The sequence below is a fragment of the Macrotis lagotis genome, chromosome 6, assembly GCF_037893015.1.
Source record: "Macrotis lagotis isolate mMagLag1 chromosome 6, bilby.v1.9.chrom.fasta, whole genome shotgun sequence".
Classification (NCBI taxonomy): Eukaryota; Metazoa; Chordata; class Mammalia; order Peramelemorphia; family Peramelidae; genus Macrotis; species Macrotis lagotis.
Genome location: NC_133663.1, coordinates 86,099,505 through 86,126,780, shown reverse-complemented (window position 1 = coordinate 86,126,780; position 27,276 = coordinate 86,099,505). Strand labels below are relative to the sequence as shown.

Sequence of the window (27,276 nt, the reverse complement as noted above, 5' to 3'; positions counted from 1 at the left end):
ATAGGATTGCCATTGATACATAGATTTGGGAATTCCCAGTAGAAGGGATTTTGTATATTGGGGGGGGGGGCAAGAGTGATGTCATAAAGCCTGAAAAATTCCCATTTATTTAAAGACAAAAAATGATCATAGTTTAGAATTTGAGTCAGGGTCTCACCCATTATCCCCAAACTAACAGCTGGAATAGAAATTCCTTAGATAATTTCCCCTCTATTTAATTTTTTCTTTACACAAAGCTTAAGAAAAACAATTAGAGATTTCCATGCAAAGGTATTCATTTCAAATTATTCTTTATTTAGGCTTATTTTCAATCCAGGGTTTTGAGAGCAAGGAAAACCCTATTTTTTCATAGTGACAGGTGCACTTCATTATTAGTATTATTAGTATTGATTCATTATAAGGATTATTACTATTTTTCACAGTGACAGGTGACCTTTATTATTAGCATGATTAGTATTATTAGTATTAGCTGTTGTTAAAATTCACTAAATGAATATAATAACAAGGTTTGCATAGCTTTCTACATATTATTTCATTTCATCCTCATCCCTATAAAGTGTGTACTTTTATTATCCTTATTTTATAGATGAGCCAAGTGAGGATTAAGAGAGATTAAGTGACTTGTCCAGAGTCACACAATTAGTAAGCATCTATAACTAAAGGGCAAAAAACCCTGTGCATACCCTTTGATCCAGCAATATCACTACTAGGTCTATATCCCAAAGAGATTATAAAAAAAGGGGGTGAAGACTCACAAGAACAAAAATATTCATAGCAGTTCTTTTTTTAGTCATAAAAAATTGAGGGGATGCCCATCAAGTGGGGAGTGATTGAACAAATTGTGGCATATGAATGTAATGGAGTACTATTGTTCTGAAGAATTCATGGATGGGAAGACTTCAGAAAAGGCCAAAGACTTGCATGAACTGATGCTGAATTAAATGAGCAGAACCAGAAGAACATTGTACACCCTACCACAACATTGTGTGATGATCAACTATGGTGGACTTATTCTTCTCAATTGTACAATGTTCAAAGACAATTCTATCCAAAGAAAATACCATCCACAAGCTGAGAAGGAACCATGGAGTCCAAATGCAGATTAAAATTTACTATTTTCAATTTCTAAAATTTGCTTTATGCTTTATGATTTTTTCTATCTTCAGGATTTTTTTCCTTTTGTTCTGATTCTTTTACAACATGATAAATTATACATGTTTAACCTACCCTGAAGGGAAGAGAGGAAGGGAGAAAAATATGGAACTAAAAATCTTACAAAAAGTGAAGGTTGAAAACTGTCTTTGCACGGAGTAGGAAAAATAAATAAATAAATCTATTAAGTTTTTTAAAAAACAGCATATATATAATATATATATAAATATATATATATATATATATATATATATATATATATATATATATATATATCTCAGAATTTGAATTCAGGTCTTTAAGACTCCAGTCCATGACTCTACCTTCATAGAGCCAGTCAAGTACAGAGAGCTAGAATTGGAAATTAAGATTCTAATCTCCACCTCAGACATTTGTAGGCTATCTTTAAGCCTCAATTTCCTCATCTATGAAATGGGAATAATGCACCTCCCACAAAAAAGGGTGTGGTGAGGCAACAATGAAACATATTAAATGCTTTGTAAATTAAATCTATTTAAATGTTTGCTACTACTTTTATAAACAAACTTTACAAGCTTGGATTTTGGATCCTTCTGAGGCCTCATCTGCATTGATGTGCCTGCCCAGACAAGAGAGCCAAATCAAGTTTTTTCTTTGTATCCATTCCAAGATATATGAAATGCAAATTGAGCTAAGTGCAGAAAAAGGGATGCAGTATTTATCAGCCGACTTTGTTACAGGGACTCCTTATGGAAAACAGTGGCTGATTAATAACAGCGGCAACTTCCTCCCTTAATAAGCCTGAAAACTATCTTCACAAATTAGCTCATAACAAGTACCTAACACCTTACCTATCCATCATTAAAGGTGCATGGGAGCAAAGTGTGATATTTCTCATGCCTTGGTTAAATATGACCTTTCAAATCTTATTATTTTAAGAAGTTGTGACTCCTGTAAGTGACACTTTACAATTCTGCACTATCCTACAACAGTGCTTTCCTAATTTCATTCCAAAGCCTTAAGTATTAACCTAAAGGTACTCAAATCTCCAGGGACTCCATTTTATACATGTTCTGTCTAACACAGCTGGGAGATTTTGAGCTTTTAAATCATTTATTATAATACACAAAAAAGCTTAGAAAAAAAATGGAGACATTGATTTCAAATCTTCCTCTTAAGAGTCCAGCAGTGGCAATGAACCTTTCAGTCTCTAATATTACATTCATAAGATTTACTCTTTCTTGCCATTGACAAGCATTAATTGCTAATTAAAAACTGGAATTGAAGCAGCTTTAGACTATAATCCACAGAGAAGGGGGTGATTAGGAATCACCCAGAGAGCCACACTTTGGCCAAAGGATGCCTTTCTCCAAATCCCTCTCCCACTAGCCTGCCACTGGCTTCAGAATCTCACCTTGCTCCTTTGGGTAAAGGCATTTTCTTTCTAAGTCCACATTTCAATGTAAATTCTCAGGAAGGAAAACCCATTATCACAGAGTTCATTTATCAGCTTTCTAGCAAAGAGCAAGACTCTGACCATGAACATAAGACAAGTAAACTTTGAATGGAGAAAAAGGAGGTTTAAAAAATCAACATATTAAGGTGAAATTTAGCTATTTCAAATAGTACATGTGCATGCACACACATGTTAATATGTGGTTTGCCCCATTGTGAGGAAGACAAGATAATTTTTGATTGATTTTTAGAATGATTCCCTTATTTCTAAAAAAATTTATTCCATTGTAAGATTCTCTTCAATGTAAGGACTCCTTACAATGGTATAGATTATAACCCATCCACATCTTTCATTTTGTATAATTTGTTCATGTTTTTCCTTAAATACCTGGGGGTGGTGTGGGGAAAGTCCATTCAGCATGATATTAATGGAATATTGAAATCAATAATCAGAGACTTGTATAAAGTTATCTTTGTTACATTTTTCAAGGACTCTTGTATGATTTTGAATTATGAATAAAGTGTCTTAAAAATGTCTCCACGAATTACCTCTTAACAAATATATAACACCTTACCTTATGCATCATTAAACTACATGAGAGCAGAGGCGTTTTTTCATTTCTTGGTTAAACATGACCTTCCAAACCATTTTCATTCTTTGTTTTTAAGTACAAATTGTATTTTAAGTAAATAAGACACTGATTAAAAACAACTTTGTTGTTTTGCTCTATCTAGTCAACAAACGTGGTTTATGCATTATTAATAAATGCAAAGAAGATGAAGTTAAAAAAAAAAGACAATACCTGACCTCAGGGGGCTTATATTTTAAGGCGGAAGACAATATATGAAAGGGAGCTGAAAAGAAGTCCCAGTATGTGGAGACAATAGAGAAAGAAATCAGGAGAATAAAAGATCCCAGGGAGGATTAAAGGAGTGGTTCTGGATATTTTCCTTAAGGAGAAAGTGATCAATAAGAGGCAGAAGCTACAGAGGTGGGTGATCTTCCAGAGTAAGCAGGCTGCTGCATAAGTTAGGAGAGTCCAGAGAGCAGCTCAAAGACGAATATAGAAGTAAGAATCAAGTGCTTCTTATGCTAAACAAAGACTGGTATCTTATGTTTTCCGTATCTTTCAGTCAACTGTATGACTTCAAAGATGTGGTCTGCCATAGAATAAGACTTGAAAAAAGCCTGCCTATTCCATTTTCATCTTTTTTTATCTAAAATTACCTTGATATGCAAGTTGATTAATCGCAATAAGATTTATTGAATTGGCAAAGTGGGCATACGGGTTAAAAGAATTATATGAATTATATTTAAAGGATCTTTGAGGTAATCTATTCCAATCTCTGATTTTCTAGATAAGTACATTGAAATCTAGAGAGGACATTGGCTTGAATGAGGTCACCAGACACTAATTGGCAAAGCTGGGACTCAACTCAGGTCTTATAATCTCAAATTGAGTTATTAAAATTCCTTAGATTGCATTTTTTTAGGCTTGTGGATTTTTTTCAAATCTTTGCTGCCCTCTCCTCATTTAGAAATTATGAGAATCAGTCCTTAAGCACTCTCAGAATTGTGTCATCTCCAGCACAGATAAACCCCATTTATTCTAAGTCTAGTCCAGTTGCTATTCCTTCTTTTTTTTCCTTTGGAGCCATTTCTGTGTCCTCATTCTGCACATTAGTAAACAAGATGAAACATCTAGGTGATGCAATGGATATGATGCTGGACCTCAAATCAGAACCTGAGGTCAAATTGTTGCCTTAAGTGATGCTGAACAAACCACTCAACCATTCTTAGCCACAATTTCCTCATTTGTAAAATTGGCGGGGAAAAACAGCACCCACATCCCAGGGTTGTTGTGAGACTCAAAGGAGTTAATATTTATAATGCAATTACCAAGATTAAAATTGCTATTTAAATGCTAGTTTTTTATTATTAGCCATTATTATGGCAGAGCATAAATGTGATAATGCCACTGTCCTTGATAAAGAAAAGGGTTTGTTTATAAACATTGGTCTTTCTCATTTTTCTTTTGCATATTATCTTCCTTCAGGCTTCATTCTTCAATGTCCATAGACCATAGAGCTAGAGCTAGACCCTAGGTCATCTCATCCAACCTTTTCATTCTACAAATGAGGAAACTGAGGCACAGAGGAATTAAGACATTTGCTCAAGTTAACACTAGTAGTAAGGATCAAGGTTAGAGTTGAATCCCCAGCCCTCTGATCTGAGAGGGACATGAGAGACAACATGCTTTCTACTCTTCTGAACTGCTTTCTAAAGTTGTCAGGACAATCTGACTTAATTGGGACCTCCACCAAGCTTTCAGTAAACCTGTTTTTCCCTTTATGCTTTTTGTTGTTTTATAGAATAATTTTGTTCATAATCCTCTACTATCTTTCCCCTTAAGTTTTTACAAATGAGTTTAGTTCTAAACCAGCATTGCCCTTGCCTACTATAACTCTACACTTGGCATTGAAATCAGGTTTTTCTGGTTGAAGGAATTTCTAAACTCTCCTGGTCTACTCTTTGTGGTGATTGATTTACAATGGTTAAACTTCTTTCAAAACTCCCTCTCTGCCCTCCCCCCTGCAAAGAAAGACATCAGCTCTAGGGAAAGTAATAAGGATTATTTCTCTCTCTGTCCTTTTTTCTATATTTAATCCTCTACTGGTATAGTACCTGATCTGTGACAGGTTGGAATGGTTAAATTGCTCAAAGGAATAAAGATTGCTACTAACTGTATTCAGTTTACTCTCCAAATAAGTACATTTACTTCTAAAATGATAGCAAGAAGAACCGAGATTCTATAAGCATTGTATTAACATACTATAACTACTATTGTGAACAGTCCTACTCTTCAGAAAAGTCTAAGAAGGACAAACATATTAGACAGACTATGGACAATGTTACCTCCATCCAGAGGAAGAAAAACAAAACAAAATAAAAAACAAACAACAAAAAACCCCTTCAGAATCTGATAAGCACTTTATAAAAATTATCTCATATCTCTCTTTCCCTTAATCCTAATTCCTCATCCTGAAAATGACATCTGTAAACATGTCTATTAAAAATAGGTATATGCAATGTTAACCTGACTGTTTGCTACTGAGGGGTGAGGGTGGAAGGAAATTTTGTAACTTAAAAATATACATATGCATATGCATGAATGTAAAAAAAATAAAATAGATGAGGTTTTGGGAAAAAAGTATAAGAGTGTATTTTCTAAATTTATCACTTTGGAAATTTGGAATTTAACATTTTGCTGCTGCAGTAGTATTTCTATGAGAGAGAAAGAGAGGGAGAGAGAGAGAGATTACAAATAAAGTGTGTTGATATTTTCCAAGGGTTTTCCTCACAACAGCCATGTGAAATAACCCACATTTTACAGATCAGAAAACTGAGACTTGAAGCTCAGACATGATTTGCTGTGGGCTACATAGCTAGTAACTGGAAAAGCCCAGATTTGAATTAGTCCACTTTTGCAGACTTAGTTCACATTATCTTCCTTTCCTTACTTTATACCCAAACAAAATAGTCTATTAATTCTTCCATTGCAGGTCTTCTTGTATTGCCAGAAGTCATCCACCAAGCCTCAAAGTACTCCCTCTTCCCCTCTACCTTGTCAAATTCCTAGTTTTTTTCCAAGACTGAGCTTAAGTGATACTTTCAACTCATAATATTTCTTGACCCCATTTCAATTCTTGTTAGGGACCTCTCTCTTCCCAAATTATTTATATATTTATTCATGTACATGTTATAGCCTTCTAGTAGAATGTAAGCCTATGGAGGGCATGGACTCTTCATTTGTTGCCATCCTATTACCAGAGCCTAGCACAAACGCATGCATATAATTAGCACTTGATAAATATGTGTGGAATGACATTGAAATAGTCTTTCTCCACATTGTGTGTGTGTATAAATATATTTAATGATATCTATGTATAGATATAGCTATATATATTTATATCTCTCTATCTATCTACACATCTTTATAACATATTTATGTAATTATCATTGTTTGTCCTTTGTTCTTGAAGAGGGACCCATGACATCAGGGAAGTGATGCCATGATATGCAAGTGAATTGGATTGAAATGGGGGGAGGGCGGAGGAGAAAGAGTTTGTGTAAAATCATCAATCTCACTTTCTCCTCCTGAGCCGTCAGGGTCCAGTGGTCAGATATGGATCAGGTCAACTGGAGATGATCTCAGATGCAGTAGGTGACCTTGACGTTTTTAAACCAAGGTCTTTCCCAGGTCTCAATTTGACTGAGGCCCATTCAGTGATTAAAGCCAGGTAAAAAATGAGGCAGATAATCACCTCCTTTACCTAGTCAAAAAAAAAATCAATCTGGGGGGAAGACCCTCAAGGTTTCTAGCCAATATACTCACTCTGAGCCAATCAGGGCCCAAAGAAGACCAAATGGGACTTTGTCTGTAACATATTGTTGGCCAATGATTGAGAACCAGAGTGATTTGAGTTTAAAGCATAGTCCTTTAGAAAGAAATCTAGCATGTTAATCTCAAGTTATCTTGCAAGGTTTCAAGGTTTATGGATCAAAATTTACATCCCTCTGGCAGAGAACCTGTTGGTGAGGGTATGATTGCCTATGTAATCATTGGGAGAGGAGGGAGGAAGGGGACAAGTAGCTAATAATAATAATAATAATAATAATAATAATAATAATAATAAATAACACATTTATGGTAGATGCTGGACATTTTGAGGTAATTTATACAAAACTTTGAAGCTCATGAAGACTCCACATTGGCAATGAGTTCTAAAACCTATAAAAGATTAATCACGGAGACAATTTTAACTCCTGTATGATCAAAATAAAAATTCTATTTTTATGCCATACATTGTATACAATATATCTGAAACCCTGTAAGAGATGGAATTCCAAGAGTTTCACTTCCATGATGAAGGCTGAAGAACTAGAATGTTTGTTGTTCCAGAATTTTTGAAACTGTTTCTGAGTCACCTTGAAAGTTAGGTCCTTAAATACTATTATTCTCTTTTTGCACATGAGGAAAAGGGACCTAAACGGTAGTACCTTATTAAAGCCACACAGAAAGATGAAGATTAGTCTTCAATTTCCAAAGCCCAGAGCTCCCAAACTTTGGGATAAAGGAATTTAACACTGAGCATATGGGATATAAAATATGCATACCCGCTTGAGCATTGTTAGAAGTAAGGAGGGAATTTTATTTCATTTTAGAATGTGGTTTATAATTGTCCAGCTGCAAATGGCATTGTGTGTGGGCCTCTTTTACATATTCAGATATGGGAGAGTGTTAGCAATCTCCCAAAGGAATCTCATACAGCCAAAGCCCAAGTACAATCAAATGGGAAAAAATACAACAATTGCAGCTTGATTTATATATGCGGATATACCCTTCATTTTCAGTATGTATGGAATGTAGCCATTTATGATTCCATAACCAGAGGAATAAAATTTGAATATGTAGTAAAAGGGGAAATGTATTTTAAATGGTCTTTAGAAACAGAAACTAGAAGTAGTCAGAAGGCCAAAGTCACTAATATAATAGGATATATAGCTAGATACACATGTAAAAATGCCCTGCCAAACACACGATTAAAGGCAAGTAAGATCTAGCAGAAGCTTCCTGGAAAAAAGCTAAGATACAGTCAAACAATCCAACATTCATTCCAGTTGTGTTTAAAGAGAGCTATAAAACATAAACTAGAAAGATCCTAGGCTCATGAAATGCCTCCACCCCAACACAATATAAACCCGTTTTTACTTTCACAAAAATAATGCAGAGAAAGAAAAGTATCCATTATATAATTTGGCATGTTTTCATCCCAAAGATCCCCAAGCTTTATACCATATCAGATTTTTCAAAAGACATAGTATATAGTCACAAAGTAACTGAAAATGGATCAACCATTATCCAGTTATACATACCATCTCTAATCTAATCAACATTAACAGCTGTAATTGGTATGGGGCATGTAACAGGGTACTGAAATGAGAGGGGGAAGGGTGCATGATTTTCACCCTCAGCTACCACTGTCTCTCTATATTTCATTGCTATTCTTTGCTGAATGATACAAATTAAACCCAAGAAAATACCTCTGGGCCATCATTTTGAGGTTCCTTCACTTTCCTGTTGTTGAATCATTTCAGTTGTGTCTGATTCTTCAGGACCCTATTTTGATTTTTGGGGTTTTTTTTTGGTAGAAATCCTGGAGATGTTTGCCATTTCCTTCTGAAGTTTATTTTATAGATGAAAAAATTGAGACCAATAGAGTGAAGTAACTTGCTATGTCAGACGACTAGTAAGTGTCTCAGGTCAGATTTGAACACATGAAGATGAATCTTCCTGACGTCAGGACAAATGTTCTATCCATTGCACTACCTAGCTCCTTAACAAGTATATAACCTTTCCTGCCACCTCAATTATTATGGTGACACTGACTGGACAGTGTGAGGTAATCATAGGATCATAGATGGAGAGCTAAACAGAACCATCTAATAATACAACCCTTCTATTTTATAAATGAGGAAACTGGGGTCTACATAAGTTAAGTTACATAGTAAGTAAAAGAGAAGGATTTTATTTGATTACTCCAAAATCAATGCTCTCATACTATATGTTGATGTACAAATTATTTAGAACAAAGTAAAACAATTATGCTTATTGAGCTCTATAAAAAAAACTTATAAATTTTTGCATCCTTAAAAAATGTAATATATAGCCTGGCCTTTTTTATTACTGTACTTTCTTGTTTTACCTGATCTGGCATTGAGTTTACAAGATTGTGACTCATATTCTTTCACTCTTAGTCATGAAACCACAGTTTTATCACAAACACTCTTTTTCCAGGTCTGGCCTTGATTAGAATCCATAGGTTTTCAATAGGGTTTAAAACAAGTGCATTCCCAGGATGATTATCTCTATCTTTTGTATAAATTTCTTAGTCTTTTATGATGTGTGGAATAATATAAGTTAATGTTTCTGCATTTTATTCACATTTGGGAGGTTTTTTAATTTCACGGCATGAAATTCAGCATTCCATTGAGAACTAAAGGTGGAAAAACCAGCTCTATGTGTTTTCATCTCAACTCTCATCCCACATCCTAAGTTTGGCACCAGAATATGTATTTGTGGCCCCTTCCCTAAAACAAAATGGTCAATGTCTGAGTTAATGAATTTGGACATATTGGACACCTGGTAATCAGGGCTACATTTTCCATGACCATCAAGGACCCTTTTCCTTACTTGAACTACATGGATGCTTCAATATGATTCTACCAACAGCAAACTCAAGGGCCTTATCAAGGCTGAGAATGGAAAGATGATCAATGGAAATATCATTATTTTCAGGAATATGATCCCACAAATTTTGATTGAAGAAATGCCAGAGCCAACTATGTAATAGAGTCTACTGGAGTATTTTCCAAAGTGGGCAAGGTCAGAACTCACTTGAAGGTAGAACTGTTATTGTCTCTGCCCCTTTTGCAAAAAACCCTGTGACCATGATGGCTATAAACCATGAAAAATAAGACAATTCTTTTAAGATTGTCAGTAATTCCTGCTGGGGTATATGGGGTCTTCAAGGGAGAACTAATACCTCTAGTATGAGGCTGCTGAAATCTTTCCATGAGCTACCAAGATGGTCAAAGAAGGTGCTGTGGAACACTTAGAGCTTGGATAGACTTTGAAGATGCCAATGTCAGCCACTGCATCCAGAGCATTGTCTTGATTTTTGCCTTTCCACTGGTCTCTGATGACTGGGTAAGAGAGTAAGGCTGACAATTTCAAGCAACTTTACCTCACTTAAACCTAATTTGCATGTGAGACAAAAGATGTATATATATCTCATGATCTTCTCTGACATCAGCACTGTTTTCTATTTACCTAAATACAACAAAAACATAATGAATGCACCCTTGCAACAAATATTGGCATTTAATAGACTATGTCATTATAGGGAGAAGAATCAGGCAGAATATAAGAATAACAATATGTAGCAGAGAGTTCTGGACTAATCATAGACTTGTCCTTTCCAAGCTAAAAATTCATATTCCACAAAAACAGTAGCACATGGCATGATAATCCTCAGAAGATTGAACATCAACAGATTAGAGTGCTTCTCCATGTGTGAACTGTTTGTTCTGTTTGGAGGGAAAGTTGTTTTGAGAGAAAGCTGAATGAACCCAATATCGATTAAGTGAAGCAGAAAAGGAGTGGATAGATTTCAGAGATTTAGGGTACAGCCCCACATTTATTCATCTGAGCCAGTACACTTGCAAACCTCAGGATTTGGTTTGATGAAAATGACATGGAAATTCATAAGTTACTAAATGAAAAACAAGAACTCTACAGGGGGTCTCCCAACAGTATGGTTCATCCATCTTTAAAAAGGCAGCATTTAACTCCATCAAAAGTAAGTGTAAAGGGGTAGATAGGTGGCATAGTGATGGAGTACCAGCCCTGGAGTCAGGAGGACCTGAGTTCAAATTTGACCTTAGATGCTTAGCAATTACCTTGCTGTGTGACCTTAGTCAAGTTATTTAACCCCATTGCTTTGCAAAAAAAAAAGTAAGTGTAAACAAAGTAGGACTCTTATTTCAGTAAGATTACAGGTGAAATTTAAATAGCCTTTAGGACATCATAAAATATTTCAATATTTTATGATGTCCTAAAGGCTATTTATGGTTCAAAGATTTTTGGTGTATCTCAACTACTCAGTGCTAATGAAGTCCCACTGATCAATGATAAGTCCATGATCCTAGAATGATGGCCTGAATGCTTCCATAGTATTCTTTTTTTTATGACTCACCATTTCCTTTATTTGTACAAAATAGTGAATAATCATCCCCTCTCTGGGGGGGAAAATGGTGGTTTAGGATTTAAACAAGTCCTTAGGTCCTAATGCATCTATTTTGAAGGTTTGGGACTGGCCATTTTACCTCCAGCATCTTTGGGTTTGGACTCAGCAGGCTTAGCAGCCTTAGCATCAGACTTGGTGACCTTGGTGACAGACTTGGTGGCCTTGGGATCAGATTTACTGGCCTTGTCGGTGGGCTTGGCAGCCTTGGGGTCAGTGGGCTTGGTGGGCTTGGCAGCCTTGGGGTCAGTGGCCTTGGTGGCCTGGCCATCAGTGGTTCTGGCAACCTTAGAGTCAGGCTTAGTGATCCTGGGGCCTGGACGTTTGATGCCGATCCTAGGGCCTGGACGCTTGGTGGCCATCTTGTGACCAGCACGCTGGGCACTGGCCTTGGGGATCTTGGACCTGAGGAGCTTGGCCTTGGAGGCCTTGGTGCTCAGGGCCTTGATAGCCTCTGCTTGGGCCTGGATGGCTTTGGCCTTGTTGGCCTGCATCTTCTTCAACCCTTTCTTGTTGTGTTTCTTGGCAAAGCGCATGTTTCTCAGAAACTTGGGATCAACCCCTTTCAGAGATTCGTATCTTTGTGACCTTTGATGCCATTTCTGTGCCACTTTCGTAATTGATTATGGGTGGTATGATTCTTAGACTTGGCCATCTTTATACCTCAGCCGGCGCTAGCAGGCACTCCACCGACCGGAAGAGGCCAAAAGCGTGAAAGGGAGGAAGGAGCTTCCATAGTATTCTTAACAGACTTTCATCAACCAATGCTGAAGCCACTGACCATTTATCTCAGAATGAAGTTAAACATCTAGCAGAAGAAATGATTTTGAATACCATTAGTTACTCTCATGAGGCAAAGTGTTTAGTTCTGATTTTACTCTAGCAGAGATCTACAAGCCAAGGGGCCTATTGTTTATACAGAAGTGGACCAATATTTTCTGGTTTATATGTCAAGAGGAGGTTACACCCAGGAGATGCAGAATATCTCTATTGTCCATCTCTATAAAGGAAATGGATCATCTTGTGCAATAACTGAGTGGAATCTTCATCACTGACAGCAAGATTTTTTGCCAGATTCCTTTTTAATCTGCTGATCCTTTACCTGGAAGATAGTCATCTTCCTGAGAGTAAGTGTGATTTCAGAAAAGGTTGAGGAATGGTTGTTGTGTTCCTGACAACCCCAGAAGGAATTCCAGGAGTAGAACACAGATGTGGACACAATTATCATCTACCTAACCAAGACCTTTCAAATTGTTCGTCATGAGAACCTGTGGAAGATAATAGCAAAAACTGATTGTCTAGGTAAGTTCATCAGAATCATCTATGACTTTCATCATGGTCTTCTTGCACAGATTCTAGATAATGGATGAGGTTTTTTGCTTTCCCAGTTACAAATGGAGTGAAGCAGAGATATGTGCTTGCCCTCATGCTTTTTGGTATGATGTTTTCAGCAATGTTGTCAGATGCCTTCTATGAAGACGACAAGATCAACTACTACATTTATGGTAAATTATTTCATTTGAAAAGGCTATAAGCCAAGATGAAAGTTGGTGTGTAACTTTTTGTCCACAGATGACTATGCTCTGAAATGGAGCCTATGAGGTTGAGATGCAATAATGTATGGATCAATTCTCTACTGCTTATCCTAATTTGACAAATAATTTAACATTTAGAGAAATGAGGTTCTTCACCATCCATTTTTGAAACTATCAGTTACAACAAATGGAGGAAATTCATACATACAAACATGTATTATAACTACACACATATGTTCACAGTCTACTTTCTAGAGATGGACACATAGATGAGGTTGACGTCTGCATTGCCAGAGCTAACTTAGTGTTTGGGAGGTTCTGTAAGGTAGTGTGAGAGAGAGGAGATATTAAACACCAACCAAACTAAAGGTCTTCAGAATCTTTGTACAGACTTCATCGTTTTATACCTGAGAAACCTGGACAGTCTCTAGTGCTATGCCAGGAAACTGAAATGCTTCCATTTGAATTTCTTAGGAAGATTCTACAGATCACCTGGCAAGATAAGTACTGGGAGTTGAGGTCTTTTCTTGAGCTAAACTGCCAAGCATTCAGACTGTACTGCAGAGAGCAGAAATCAGATGAGTCGATCACATTGTCCAAATGCCAAATTTATATTTGCATAAAAGATGATTGTACAAAGAGCACACATATAGGTGCTCATATAGTGATCAGAGAAAGGGATACAAGGATACTCTCAAGGTGGCTATAAAGAATCCTGATATTGATTGGGAGACTTGGGAGATACTGGGACAGTATTATCTAGCATGGATTAACAAAGAAGGCACTCTATGAGCAAAACAAAATGCAGTTTAAGAGATGTAAGATATGCAAATTTAGAGGCATCTATCTTCCAAATAGTCATATAGACTATTTTTACCTGACCTGTGGTAGAATTTTCAGAGCTCATATTGGTCTGATCAGCCTCTGCTAGACACATTGTACACTCACCCCAACATTGTGATATCATTGTGGTCCTCTGCATACCAAAGACAAATAACAACAATGTTTTCTCTTTCACATCCAATTGCTTAACCCTCCTAGCCAGGGTCAACCATAATAGCTTTGGCATGAGGGAAAGACTTATGGCTATAATTCAAACATTTACCACAATCCAAAAGATGGTAGATGGACACCTGAAAAGTTGTAGCATGACGGGTATGACACTGAACAAAAAATTATCTGCTTCCACTGGTACTGCTAAAGCTTTGGGCAAAAATCATCCCAGACCTGAAAGGGAAGATCACAGGAATGGCCTTCCGTGTTCTTACTCCCATCATATCCATTGTAGATATGACCTTTCACCTGGAGAAACCTAACAGATTTCATGCTATCAAGAAAGTGGTGAAGCAAATATTAGAGGGACTCTTGAAAAATATTTTGGGCTACAGAGAATACCAGGTTATATCCTGTCCTTTTAACAGTGATACCTATTCTTCTATCTTTGGTGCTGGTACTAGCATTGCCCTCAACAAACATTTTGTTAAGCTCATTTCCGTAGGACAGCAACTGTAAAGTACACCTCCTAGTCTACTCTAAGGAATAAAGTGGAAAGCCATGAATATTCATCCCCATTCAAAAGAAGAGTTCTACCACTAAGGGGTCTAATAATCACTAACCTATTTTTCTATTTTGAGTATCTCATGTCCCATTCATAGTCCTTTCCCCAAAGTATTCCTGTATTAGGGGAAAGAAGCATAGAGAGCCATGGTGAATTGATGCACACCATCAAAAGTCATCATATTAAGTGGGTGACACAAATGAAATCTTACAAAATTTTATTAAAAAATGTGCTCATCTCAAGCAGTTACTATACCACTCTGCTTCTTTACTAAGCCATCACTTTACCTGACATAATTGTACCTGAGCTCAGAATGTCAACTACTCAACTGAATTTGTCCCAGGTACAAGAATACTTACTTATAGTTTTGCCTAATAGTACCACGTAGTAGTTAGGGAAAAGAGGAGTGCCTAAGATAACATTCCTTGTTATTTGTAAAAAGAAAAGTCAGAAAATATTGATTTTACTGAATCTGTCACTTCTTTTTCTCCCTTCATGGTCAATGGACCTTTAAAACAAGAGCAAAAACATGTGAAAAATGATGTCCCAAGGTTCAATGCTCATATCTTCATTCAGCAATCACCTATTATGTGCACTGGAGATATAAAAGCAAAAATCAGAACTTCCTGCCCTCAGGAAACTTTATTCTTCTGGAGCAAAGCAATATAGATACAAATAAATAAATACAATCTATTTACAAAGTCAATACAAAGGAATTTTTTTTGGCAGGGAAGCAGTAGCAAATTTAACTTTTTTTTTTTTAGGTTTTTGTAAGGCAGTGTGGTTAAGTGACTTGCCCAAGGCCACACAGCTAGGTAATATTAAGTGTCTGAGGCCAGATTTGAACTCAGGTACTCCTGACTCCAGGGCCAGTCCACTGCACCACTTAGCCTCCCCACAAATTAGACTTACTTGATAGTCTTCCCTTAAGAGGGCAAAAGCCCAGAGAAAGGAAATAGCATGATTTGCATGAATAAGATCACACAGGTCAATTTGTCTAAAACATAGAGTATCTTGAGTATAGTAATATAAAAACAAAACTTGGAAAGATAGTCTGAGACCAGATTAAGAAAACTTTAAATACTAACCAAAAAGTAGAAATTTTATAATGGAAATAAGGAAATGCCAAGGAAGTGGTATGATTACATCTATTGGAGGGGAGGTTGCAAGGTAATGGGGTTAAGTGACTTGTCCAAGGTCACACAACTATGTAATTATTAAGAGTTTGAGGTTGTATTTGAACTCAGGTCCTCCTGCCTCCAGTATTGGTGCTCTATCCACTGCGCCACCTAGCTGCCCCCTATTGGATCTGTTCTTAAGAAATATTTGTCAACAATTCCAAAAATGAACCAAAGAATGGATGTCAATTAAGATATTATATGACAGTCTAGGAGAAATGTGAAGAATGAGGACACTTACCTGGTGTTCCTCCATGGAGGGAAAATAAGTTATTAGATATAGAAGTGAAACCCAGGAAAGATCCAGAGATAACAGTGATTTCAAATCTAGATGATTAGAAAAATATTGGTACTCTCAAAAGAAATGGGGAAGTAGGAAGAAGAGAGAATTTGAAGGAAAGATATGAGTTCTCTTTTAGAAATGATGAATTTAAGGTGACTATAGGTAATATGTGGAAGCAAGGAGAGAGATTAGGTCTAGATATAGAGATCTAAGAATCTTTGACAACCAATCTCTTGAGGACTGATGAAGACACCAACTAAGAAATTATAGAGAGAAATGAAGAAGGTCTACAAAAAAGTCCCTGGGTTATGCCCATATCTATAAAAGGCAGGACATGATCTAGCAATGGAAACTAAGAAGTGATCAGAGTAAGAGGGGAACCAAGAGAAAGCAGTTCCTTGAAAACTCAAAGAGATAGTATCTAAAAGGGTACACATGGTCCACAGTGTCAAATACTTGAGAGGATTCAAGAAACATGAGGACTGAGGTATCCTTTGGGTTTCAATTATGAAATGACTGGTAATCTTGGAGAGACTTGAATGATGAAGCTGGTAGTCACATTGTGATGGACTAAAAAAATGAGTGTGAAGAAAGGGATAGTTTATAACTTCGCTTAATATTTTTGTGATTTCTCTGACCAATCCACCCATTTCTGATTACCATTCTCTTGTAGTAATGTTATGGTAATCATGTGTTCTCATCTCCTGTTAGATTAAATGAGCTCCTTTGAAGGTAGGAGCTCTTGAGGTTCAATTTTTGTAGCATCAGAACTTAGCACAGTGCCTGGCTTTTCCATTCATTCTTTCATTTTGTTTCTTTAGTGCTCACTTCATCTTTGCTTGAATGCCTGTGGCAATGAAGAGCTCAAGTTTCTTGGGACTAGCAGCCCTTCTAATCTCCAAAGTATTATAGTGGTGACTTTGGAATATAGGCATTATCTTTCATATTGTGCTGCTTCTCCACAAAAAAAATTACCACTTTTATGGCTTGAAAGTAGAGTACCAAAGGAAAGAAATTCATTCATAGAGCTAAGTAATAAACCAAAAATACTTACCTTTTGTTGTCAGGCGGGGCTCTTCCCTCTATGGACTGTCGGGGACTGCCGAAGAAAGACAACTCACACAGGCGATCAGGGGGCAAGTCCAATTTATTCCCGCATATGCAAGCTTATGTACTATATTCTATATGCGGAAGCAGGGTATGGGAGGATCTCCTGAGAGCTATATCAGATTGGCCTGAGCCGCTTGCATTGCCTTTGTTGACTGTCTCTATGTGGAAATTTGTCAAGTGAGGGACGGGTGAAATAGGGATGTAGATGGGTAGATATGGGGGGTAGATATGGGGGCGCCTCCCAGTTTCCTTGTGGCTGAGGATTTGAGGCGACCAAGGTTTGCCTTGGCCTATATCCCGGAGTTTTCTCTACAGGACTTCATCTCATGTCCTGCAAGGCCAGTAGGTATGCTGTGGGGAGGCCTCCTACAACCTTTGACATATACTAGCTGTGTGACATTAACTTCTTTGTGCTTTAAGACTCTAAATTAGAAGTTAGAGAACAATGTCACAAAACCTTAGAGAGGGGAAGGTATCCAGGAGAAAGCAGGAATCAACAGTGTTCAATGCTACAAAAATGTCAAGAAAGATGATGGGTTAGAAAAAAGTGTCTCATTTTGTTCCAATTCCAAATCTGTGGCATTCAACCAACCTTCTCAGATCTCTCCTTTGGTACTCATCTTCCTCCTTTCTCCTAGAAAGCCTTTTTTACACCTTTTCACTTATTCTAATTTTACACCATTCTTCAAGGTCCAAATCAAGTCCCACCTTCTCAGGGGGAGCCTAAAATAACTTAACCTGAAATTAAATTTTTAAAAATATATATATATATATTAATCAATTATTGTATTCTAAGAACTATATGGGTTACTGGGGAATATAGAACTCTTAGATAAAGAATTTACAATCTAGTAGGGATATAGGACACATGGGCAGATAGCTATGATAAATACATAATACAAGATAAAAGGATTAGAGGGTGGTACAAAAGGGAAGGCATTTTGGAATTATTAGAATCTCAGTCATCACAATGTAGTTTATCACTTAACTGCTAATTATTGCCTTATCTGCACTATTAGATCCTATAGAGGAAGTCCTATCTTTCATCCTTTTGGTCAGTGAAAGCACAAGTGTTGAGCAATAATCTTCCTCTTCACTGAGATCCATTTTCCATATCTCCTTTGCTTATTGCTTCCCTGACTTGTCTAACTGACATTTTCTAGTCAGCTAGTGTACTCCTTTCTGCATGGCCCCCAGTGAAGCTTCTCCCATTTGAACTGAATGATCTTTCTGAATCCCCCCCTTTTTTAAAGCATCTGCCTTGTTATTACCTTAATCCTGTCCCCTTCCCTCTACTTCCCACTCTCTGGGCTCTAAAATGTCATTCCCAGTATTTTCTTCTTATAACCTTACCATTCTCAAATTTACATATATATGAGCTAACCTCTGGGGTCTACAGTAGAATGCAGGTTAAAGCAGAATCCCAAATAAATTGAGGAGGGGGAAAATTTTTCCACTGGTCTCCCAACCTCTTTGTGGCTCAATAATACCTTTATTTAATGAAAATATCTTGCAATACAAATCTCCATTGCATAAGGTATGCCATGCATTTATATAGAAAATACACTTTGACCTAAAGTACAGCATATGAAAAGAAGTTTAACCAATCTGCGAATCGTCATCTAAACAACTAAACACCCATCATCTGTACAGAGGCAGACTCTGTCAATTCAATTCAATGAATTCACTGTGCAAAAGAAAGATAACAAAGAAAAAATAAGACATGGTCTTCATCCTCAAGAAGCTTACTGCTTCATCTATAAGAAATGTGATGCCATGGAGGGAGAATTATACTCCACCTCTAAAGTATCTTTGAACTCTAAACTTCTAATGCCATGATCTGGTAGAGGAACTGCAAAGATAACTAACATTTTTTAAGATCCTGCCATGGACTAGGCACTGGGCTAAAGGCTAGGGATACAAGAAAAGAGGGGAAAAAAATAAAAATAAGCAAAAAAACCTCAGTTTCTCCCCATACAAAAAAACTCAGAATCTAATGGGGGAGATATCATTTAAACATTGTGAACTAACAACTCCTATACAGAATAAATTGAGGATTAGTGCCTCAGAGAGAAGGCACTAAACTTAAGGACTCTAGAATGCTTCTAGTAGAAGACTAAACTTTAATTGAGAAGGAAAGTTATGAGCCAGAGATGAATAGGGAGAATGACAGGCTTAAGAACAGTCAGTGAAAATACCTCAAGTAGGGAGATGGAATATCTCATTCTAGCAACAGTAAGGAAGTGAGTGTAATTGGAGTGAGGGTGGAATGGAGGGTGGTAAAGTATAAGAGTAGAAAGAAAGAAATGGGAGGGTTTATGAAAGTAACAACAAATAAAAGAGTTTATATTCAATTCTGGAGGTAATAGGAAACCACTGGAGTTTATTCATTCATAGATTGGAGTTTGTTGAATATGTGGGGCAATATGGTCAGATCTGTGATTTGGAACACAAGAAAGATATACAACTGACTACTAATCTAAGAAGAATGTGCTGAGTACATAGGAGAGGTACAATGGGGAAGAGAGGTTGACTTTGGAGAGGAGAGATCCATTCTAGTTAGAGTGACCAGGGAGAGCATCATGGAATCAGTGATATCCTTGCTAGGACTTGAAACAAAAGAAGGCAGAGCATTTGAGAGTTAGGGAGCATTGAAATGGCATGAAATCAAGCAAAATTATCCACTTCTTAGTCAACACAAGAGAAAAAAAATTTACAGCTAAAAATGTTATTTTCTCATTTGGAAATCTGGGAAAGACACCAGGACTAATTCTCTGAATTTCAGTGAAAGGATGCTAATGATCACGAGCAGTCAGAGGATGCCGACACATGGGTAGGCATTTCCATTTAAATAATATTATTGTGCTGGAGCCTAATGAGGATCCCTTATGGCCTCTCACTTAAACCAGTGTTCCTGGAGTACTTATACTACAGATCACAAACCAAATATGGTTTTAGAAAAGTAAATCTCATTCAACTATTGACTAAAATATCACTTAAAATAACCAAAGAATTTAACTTGTCTATCTTTTTATATAAATTCACCTGCTGAGCTGAAGAATTCTGTAAATGTTTTTGGGGATTCATTTATCAGAACTGTACTTTATAGGGAGTTACCTTTCCATAGACACACCCAATCTATGCTTGAAAAAAATTAATTTTTGAGCCTATGCTACAGTCATAAGTTTCAAAAAGAAAATGACTTATCAGAGTTATATATATGTATATATATATATGTATATATATACATATACATACATATATATATGTACTTACTATGCCAGGTCTGGCCAGGTCTGTGTTCTACCTTGCAAACTATAGTCAAGCAACTTCCATTCTTTCAAAGCAGAACCAAAATCTTTTGGAAATCTGAAAGGAATAAAGACTAATTGTTTCTGATACCAAAAAGACAAACCTAGTAAACAAAAACAAATAAACCTCCCCAAACAAGTATAATGTACATTATTTAACAATTGATTGATTTCTGTCCAGAAGTCCCTACAAATTTTCATTAGAAAAAGGAAGGAGGAAGATAGCCCAGCCATTTAGACATTAACATAAATTTTATTGCTAGAAGAAATCTCAAGAGACTGAATTAATAATTAGGAGAACTGAATTCTAGCTCTGGCTGAGATCGTAATTATATGACCTTGGACAAGATATTTTAAGCCTCTGAGACTCAGTTTCCATCTCTATAAAATTAGGAAGTTAAAACAAGATTTGTCAGTCGTTTCAGTCATGTCTGACTCTTGGAGACCCCATTTTGAGGTTTTCTTGGCAAAGATACAAGAATGGTTTGACATTTCCTAATCTAGCTCATGTTATAGATATGGAACCAAGGCAAACAAGGTTAAGAGTCTTGCCTAAGGTCACATAACTAGCCAGATTTGACTTCATGAGGATGAGTTTTCTTTATTCTAAACTCAGTGCTTTATACATTGTATCACCTAGCTGCCACAATTTCTGCTATAGCATTCAGTAAGCCTCTTCAGCTCTTGAAATCTCAGTTTCCTTTCTAAAATTAGTAAATTGGAATATATGTTCTCTGAGGTTCCCTTCCAGCTTTAGAATCTATGAATCCTTATCTTCTGCTTCCAAATGAAGTTGTTCCCATCCCCATACACCCAACTATAGTAGGCTGTATGTACTGTCAGAGTCCCTTAGTCTGATAATTTGCCTGTTCTCCATTATACCATTTGCACTATATAAATCAGACTCCTGTGCAAGGCCTTGTTTTAAAGAAAAAAAAAACATTTACTTCACACATAATTCTTGTAATTCCATAGTAAGTCAAAAAAAAAAGCACTGAAGCATTGGCAAGATATAGTGAATGTTACTGTTTTAGTTGGAGGATTTTCAGTGATTCAATGTTAATGTTAAGGAGTCCAGATTTTGAGTAGTAAAAATATTATGTGCTTCATCTGTTTGTTTAAAATGGTCTTTCTAAACAAAGCCCACACTTTGCTGATAGTTATCCATGGCTGTGTGTGTGTGTGTGTGTGTGTGTGTGTGTGTGTGTGTGGTATAATTAAGGAAGGAAAAGGAGTTAAGGTCATAAAGAATTTTCTATCCTCCTGAGAGAAAATGTATGGCAATTTCGCTACTCATCAACATGGTACCATGTGGATACCAGGAATTTTCAAAGAATAAGAAATTTTCAAAGTAAAAGAAATTTCAAGAATAAAAAGACTGGTTAGAATCAAAATCCTCTAAAAAAAATTAATCCTGACTTGGATTTCCAATGTTGATGGGAGTGGTGGTCAGTCCTTTTAAATCAGCATCTGCTTGCTCTCTTCCACTCAACTCAAGGAATTAATTCCTTTGCTGGATATCATCTTCCATTTATAACCTTCCTGGGTATTTTTTTTGCAAGGCAAATGGGGTTAAGTGGCTTGCCCAAGGCCACACAGCTAGGTAATTATTCAGTGTCTGAGATCGGATTTGAACCCAGGTACTCCTGACTCCAGGGCCGGGCCGGTGCTTATCCACTGCGCCACCTAACCACCTAGCCACCCCTACAACCTTCTTGGAAAGGAGGAGGAATTCTCAAATGACTTTGTCAGAAAAGCAAACTTTACTCACCAGGTTACATCTGCTAACATCTAACAGAGATGCAAAAAATTGGAGCCCAGATCTTTATTAGTAGTCATTTGTAAAAGGCAGAAGCTTTGTTTGTAGAAAGCTCATGATATGAGCTTTCAAAGTCTTCTCTTTAACTTAAAAAAAAAAGATATTTTTAGGGGGCGTCTAGGTGGCCTAGTGGATAAAGCACCGGCCTTGGAGTCAGGAGTACCTGGGTTCAAATCCGATCTCAGACACTGAATAATTACCTAGCTGTGTGGCCTTGGGCAAGCCACTTAACCCCATTTGCCTTGCAAAAAAAAAAAACAACTAAAAAAAGATATTTTTATTTTGTTTTCATCTATGCCTAAAACATTTTAAGTCAATGAAAAATATTGCCAGATGGATAGCTAGCACTACATTACACTAGAACAATAATGAGGCAACATGATGGAATGGATATAGCTAGCTTCTGTGTCAGGGTTCAAGTCATGCCCCTTATATAAATTAGCCTTGTGACCTTGGGCTACATACTTGGCATCTCAGTGTCTCAGAAAATCTTTAAGACTTTGAAGTTGCACAAGTTATAGAATATGAATATGAAGGAGTACTAGTGTTCTCTAAGAAATCATGATAGGGTGGACTTCAGAAAAGCCTAGAAAGACTTCCATGAACTGATGCTGAGTGAAGTGAGCAGAACCAGGTGAGTATGGTACATATTAAAAATAAGATTGTATGACAATCAACTATGCTGGACTTAGCTCTTCTCAGCAGTTCAGTGACCAAGGACAATTTTAAAAGACTTGTGTTGGAAAATGCTACTCACACCCAGAGGAAAAATCTGTGGAGTCTGACTATAGAACAAATAATAATATTTTTTAACTTGTTTTATGTTTTTTTCTCTCTCGTGATTTCCCCCCTTTAATTCTAATTCTTCTTTCACAATATGACTAATGGAAATATGTTAAACATGACCAGATTACTTGCTGGAGGAGGAGTAGGGAAGGAAAGAAGGGAGATAGAAATTATAGCACTCAAAAGTTTACAAGAAGATGAATATTGAAAACTATCTTTTCATTTATTTGGAAAAAATAAAGTAATATTCAGAAAAAGATTTGAATTTTCATGTTGATTTGCACTGGTAAAAGGAGTAGAAGGTACCCTGGGTATTTCCTAAACTGAAGAAATCAGGGGCAATCTCAGAAAATAGCAACAATAACAAATTCATATTTCACAGTTCTTAATACTTACAAAGAGCTTTCATAAAGATCATCTAATTTGATTCTCACTACAAATAGAAAGGATAGATGTAGTATCAGACCCCACCTTTGTTTGGAGGACCCAAAGAACAAATATCCACATAATATGTTGATATTATTTATTGTCTGCCTCCCTAACCATATTTAATTATAAATCTGGATTTTTTTTCCCTTTAGGATAGGACAAAGTATAAGCATGTGAAATTCTTAGAACACAGACATAGAAGGGGATGAAGGAAAAGAAACAAGAAAATAGTACATGGAAGATTTAGGCCAGGAAGGCAGTCCATCCAGTAAGTAGATTTCTTGGAGAACCAGAAAAAAAGATCTTATTGGAAAAGCCTGGGTCATTCATGCAGAGCACTGGAGTTAGGAAGACCTGGTTTCAAATTCAGGTTGGTTGGTGGGTGGTTGTCCTTTGTGCTTGAAGAAGATAAAAAGGATCCTTTTTCAGCATTAAGGTACAAGATTTTCTACTGTGACTGATTAGACCAATACATGTTCAACATGTTCTATCATAGGATCTGCACAAATACTCCATAAGAACATTTGGAATAGAGATATCTCTAAATTTCTGCATCTCAAGTTTCTTTTGCACCCAACCTTGGGTACTTCCTTCCAGCTTTATGATCCTGGGCAAGTCACTTACACTTTCTCAATTTCCTTATCTGTAAAAAGGAATAATAATAACAATAATAATAAATACCTACCTCACAAAGCTGTTGCGATGATTAGATCTAATTTATATGTATTAGATATATGTGATAGATGTAATATATGACAGTACATGACATGTATTTTGCAAATCTTGAAGTGCTACATAAATATTAGGCATTATCATCATCATCATCATCATCATCATCATCATCATCATCATCATTAAGAGGACCACAGGATAACGTTTCAAATTGAAAGGAAAAATCAGCCTAAGAGGAAATGCCAATTCATTGTAGTTGAATGAAGTTAAGAAAGGAAAAAGCAAGAACAAAGTTACAGGGCATCCCTCCAAAAAAGATTCCAGACCAGGGCCATGTTGTTGATAAACTGTTCAGTAATGTTCAATTCTTCATGACCCTGTGGACTGTAGCATACCAATGCTATCCATGAGGTTTTCTTGGCAAAATTATTGATGTGGTTTGCCTTTTCTTTCTTCAGTGAATTAGGACAAACATTAAGTGACTTCTGTAGAGACACATAGCTAGTAAATTTCTGAAGTCAGATTTGAACTCATATCTTCCTAACTCCTGACCTATCTACCTTACTTCCAAAGGGTAGGAAAAAAGAACATTAAAACAGACTGCCTACCAGTTGGGCAGTGGCTAGAGAAATCACTTCAGGACAGATAGGACACAAAGGACATTTGTGACTAATGGAGCTTCTGAAGCCCCAGATCTCCAGCAAGCCCCAAAAGGAGAATTTTGGTTGTGGCAAAGAAAGAAAGGTCTTTGTGAAATAACTCAATAACTGAGAATCAGAAGACATTGGTTGACCAGCTTTAATCTGTACTTGATGTGTGTGTGTGTGTGTGTGTGTGTGTGTGTGTGTGTGTGTGTGTGTGTGTGGAATGTAGGGTGTTGGTCTTCACAAGGTGAAGGGGAGCCCATAGGGGATCCATTACAAAAGGGGAATAGTCCAGTCAATCACAAAACTGGGAGAGCATTCCTAATCCCATTCCAGAGATGGCAAAAGTAAGATTAGAAGAATCCAGTTCTCAACCAGCCAAGAGTGACCTAGAGATTTTGACCTAATGCAACTGGGTTCATCAGCATATCATGCATCATATGATGTGGGGGGGATCATATTAGGGGCATGTCATGGGATGGGTGGACCCCTTAGATTTTAATTCAAACTCTGAGAGCCTATGAACAACCAAGAGGGAGGGGAAAGAGTTTCTGAATTATTATAATACCTTCTGTAATAACCCCACCTTGTGCTTCATGCTAGGTGAGGTGCCTGTATCTTGCAAGGTTTGTGAATAAAATCTACAATTTTCTTTCATTCTAGCAGATTTTTCTTTCATTCATTTATAACATGTGTGACCCTGGACAAATCACTTAACTGTGGTAGCAACTGTGGCTTAGTGGAAGAATGCTAGATGTAGGGTCAGGTGAGAATTGGATTAGAATCCTACCTTTACATCTGAAAGTTGTGTGACCAACCCCCTTAAGTTATCTTAGTGTCAATTTCCTTGTCTGTAAAATAAAGATATAAGGAAATCTCTATTATTTGCCTTACAGAGTTATTGGGATGATGAACATGAGATAATGGAATCAGAGAAGACAGGATAGTATTTTTTCCTTTCTTGTGTGTTTATATGAATAGAGAAGAGAATATGGAACAATTAATCAATCAAAAAGTATTTATGAAGCCAAGATGTCTTAATCTGAGAAATTCTTGGGATCCATGTATAGATTTCAAAGAGTCAGTTACCTTGGATAGGGAAAAAAACTTTCATTATCCTCTAACTGAAATTTAGTTTTTCCTTTAATTATGAATATCAGTGATAAACCATTGTGGTATTAATTATACCTGTGATTTAGTCTGGGCCTGACCTCAGGCAGTCTTTTGGTAGATTAGGTTCAATATTGGAACAAAATGAGACACTCATGGTTCATTCAAAAGTTTACAAGAAAGTGCTTTTTTTTCAGCCACAGGAGGAGAAGGATATTCAACAAGCATAGGCATTGAGGACACCTGGAGTTGATTCAGCTGAGCAAAGTTCCCTTGCCCGAGTTATATAAGCATCCAAATGCCTCTGGAGCTGGCCCTTGGATATGGCTTTATTCTTAGGCCATGAGAAAGTAATATCAATGCCCTGAGCTAACAGTCTCAAGGATGCTCTCAATTTATTTTAAGAAAAAAATTCCTAGCTTTCTGGGGAACAAGTGTTGGGATATTGCTGCTACAATAACCTGTAACTTTGTCATCAACAAAAAATACAAATTTTCCATATCACATTTCAGTTGTTGCAAATATCTTGAAATATCATTTACACTCATCACTATTCTGAAATTACTATTGTTATTAGACTCACTACTAAATTGCATGTAATCAGAATCTTCCTGTCTAGTGATGGTATTTCAAAATAATTAGTTTCATTTGTAATTCCATTTATTTTATTTTATTTTATGCATTTAAAAACATTATTCTCAAAATGGGTGCATAGGCTTCACCAGATTGTCAAGAATATCCATATCACATTAAAGGCTCTATAGTAAGCATGTACCATGTACTATTCTAAATGTAAGAGAAACAAAGAAAGCCCCTTGATAGAGCTTATATTCCTTTTGGAGGTAGAAGACAACTAATGCACATAGATTGGGAAGATACAGGTCTATCCAATTAATTCTATATCCATTACCCTAGCCACTATATCACCAACCTCTCAACTCTTATGATTCTTTGGGTCTGCTGGTTAAGAGTCCCAAACTTTGTGGTATTTAGATCCAAATTACTCTGGGGTCTAGGAGAGAAGATGGTTTATATAGTATGCAGGCTGTGATTATTTTCTGTTTTATTTTTTAACTCACTTTTGTTTTGAGTAAATGTTTTACATTTCAAATCTTATTGTTTCCTTTTGGTATGCTGGCAGATGAGTCTCGGAATAGACTACAAGTGAGCTACTTAGAGGAGTTTTCCCAGTTTTTATATCTGGGAGGGGGTGAACTAGTTAGAAAGCTGTATTTATTAAAGAGAACACTAATCCCTGAATCTAGTTTTGTTGTCAAGAGAAGATTCATACTTTTGAAAATGATATTGGTCAAGGCATATCTAGGATATAGTTTGGAGATTTACAAGATTTTGTCCTGGCAGAATTAATAGAATTCTATTCCGAACA

General features: G+C 36.6%; 1 pseudogene; it reads right to left on the bottom strand.

Moving 5' to 3' along the window:
- Nucleotides 1-11,469: 11,469 nt before the first annotated feature.
- On the bottom strand, nt 11,470-12,159 carry LOC141491731 (uncharacterized; annotated as a pseudogene).
- Between the last annotated feature and the right edge of the window lie 15,117 nt (nt 12,160-27,276).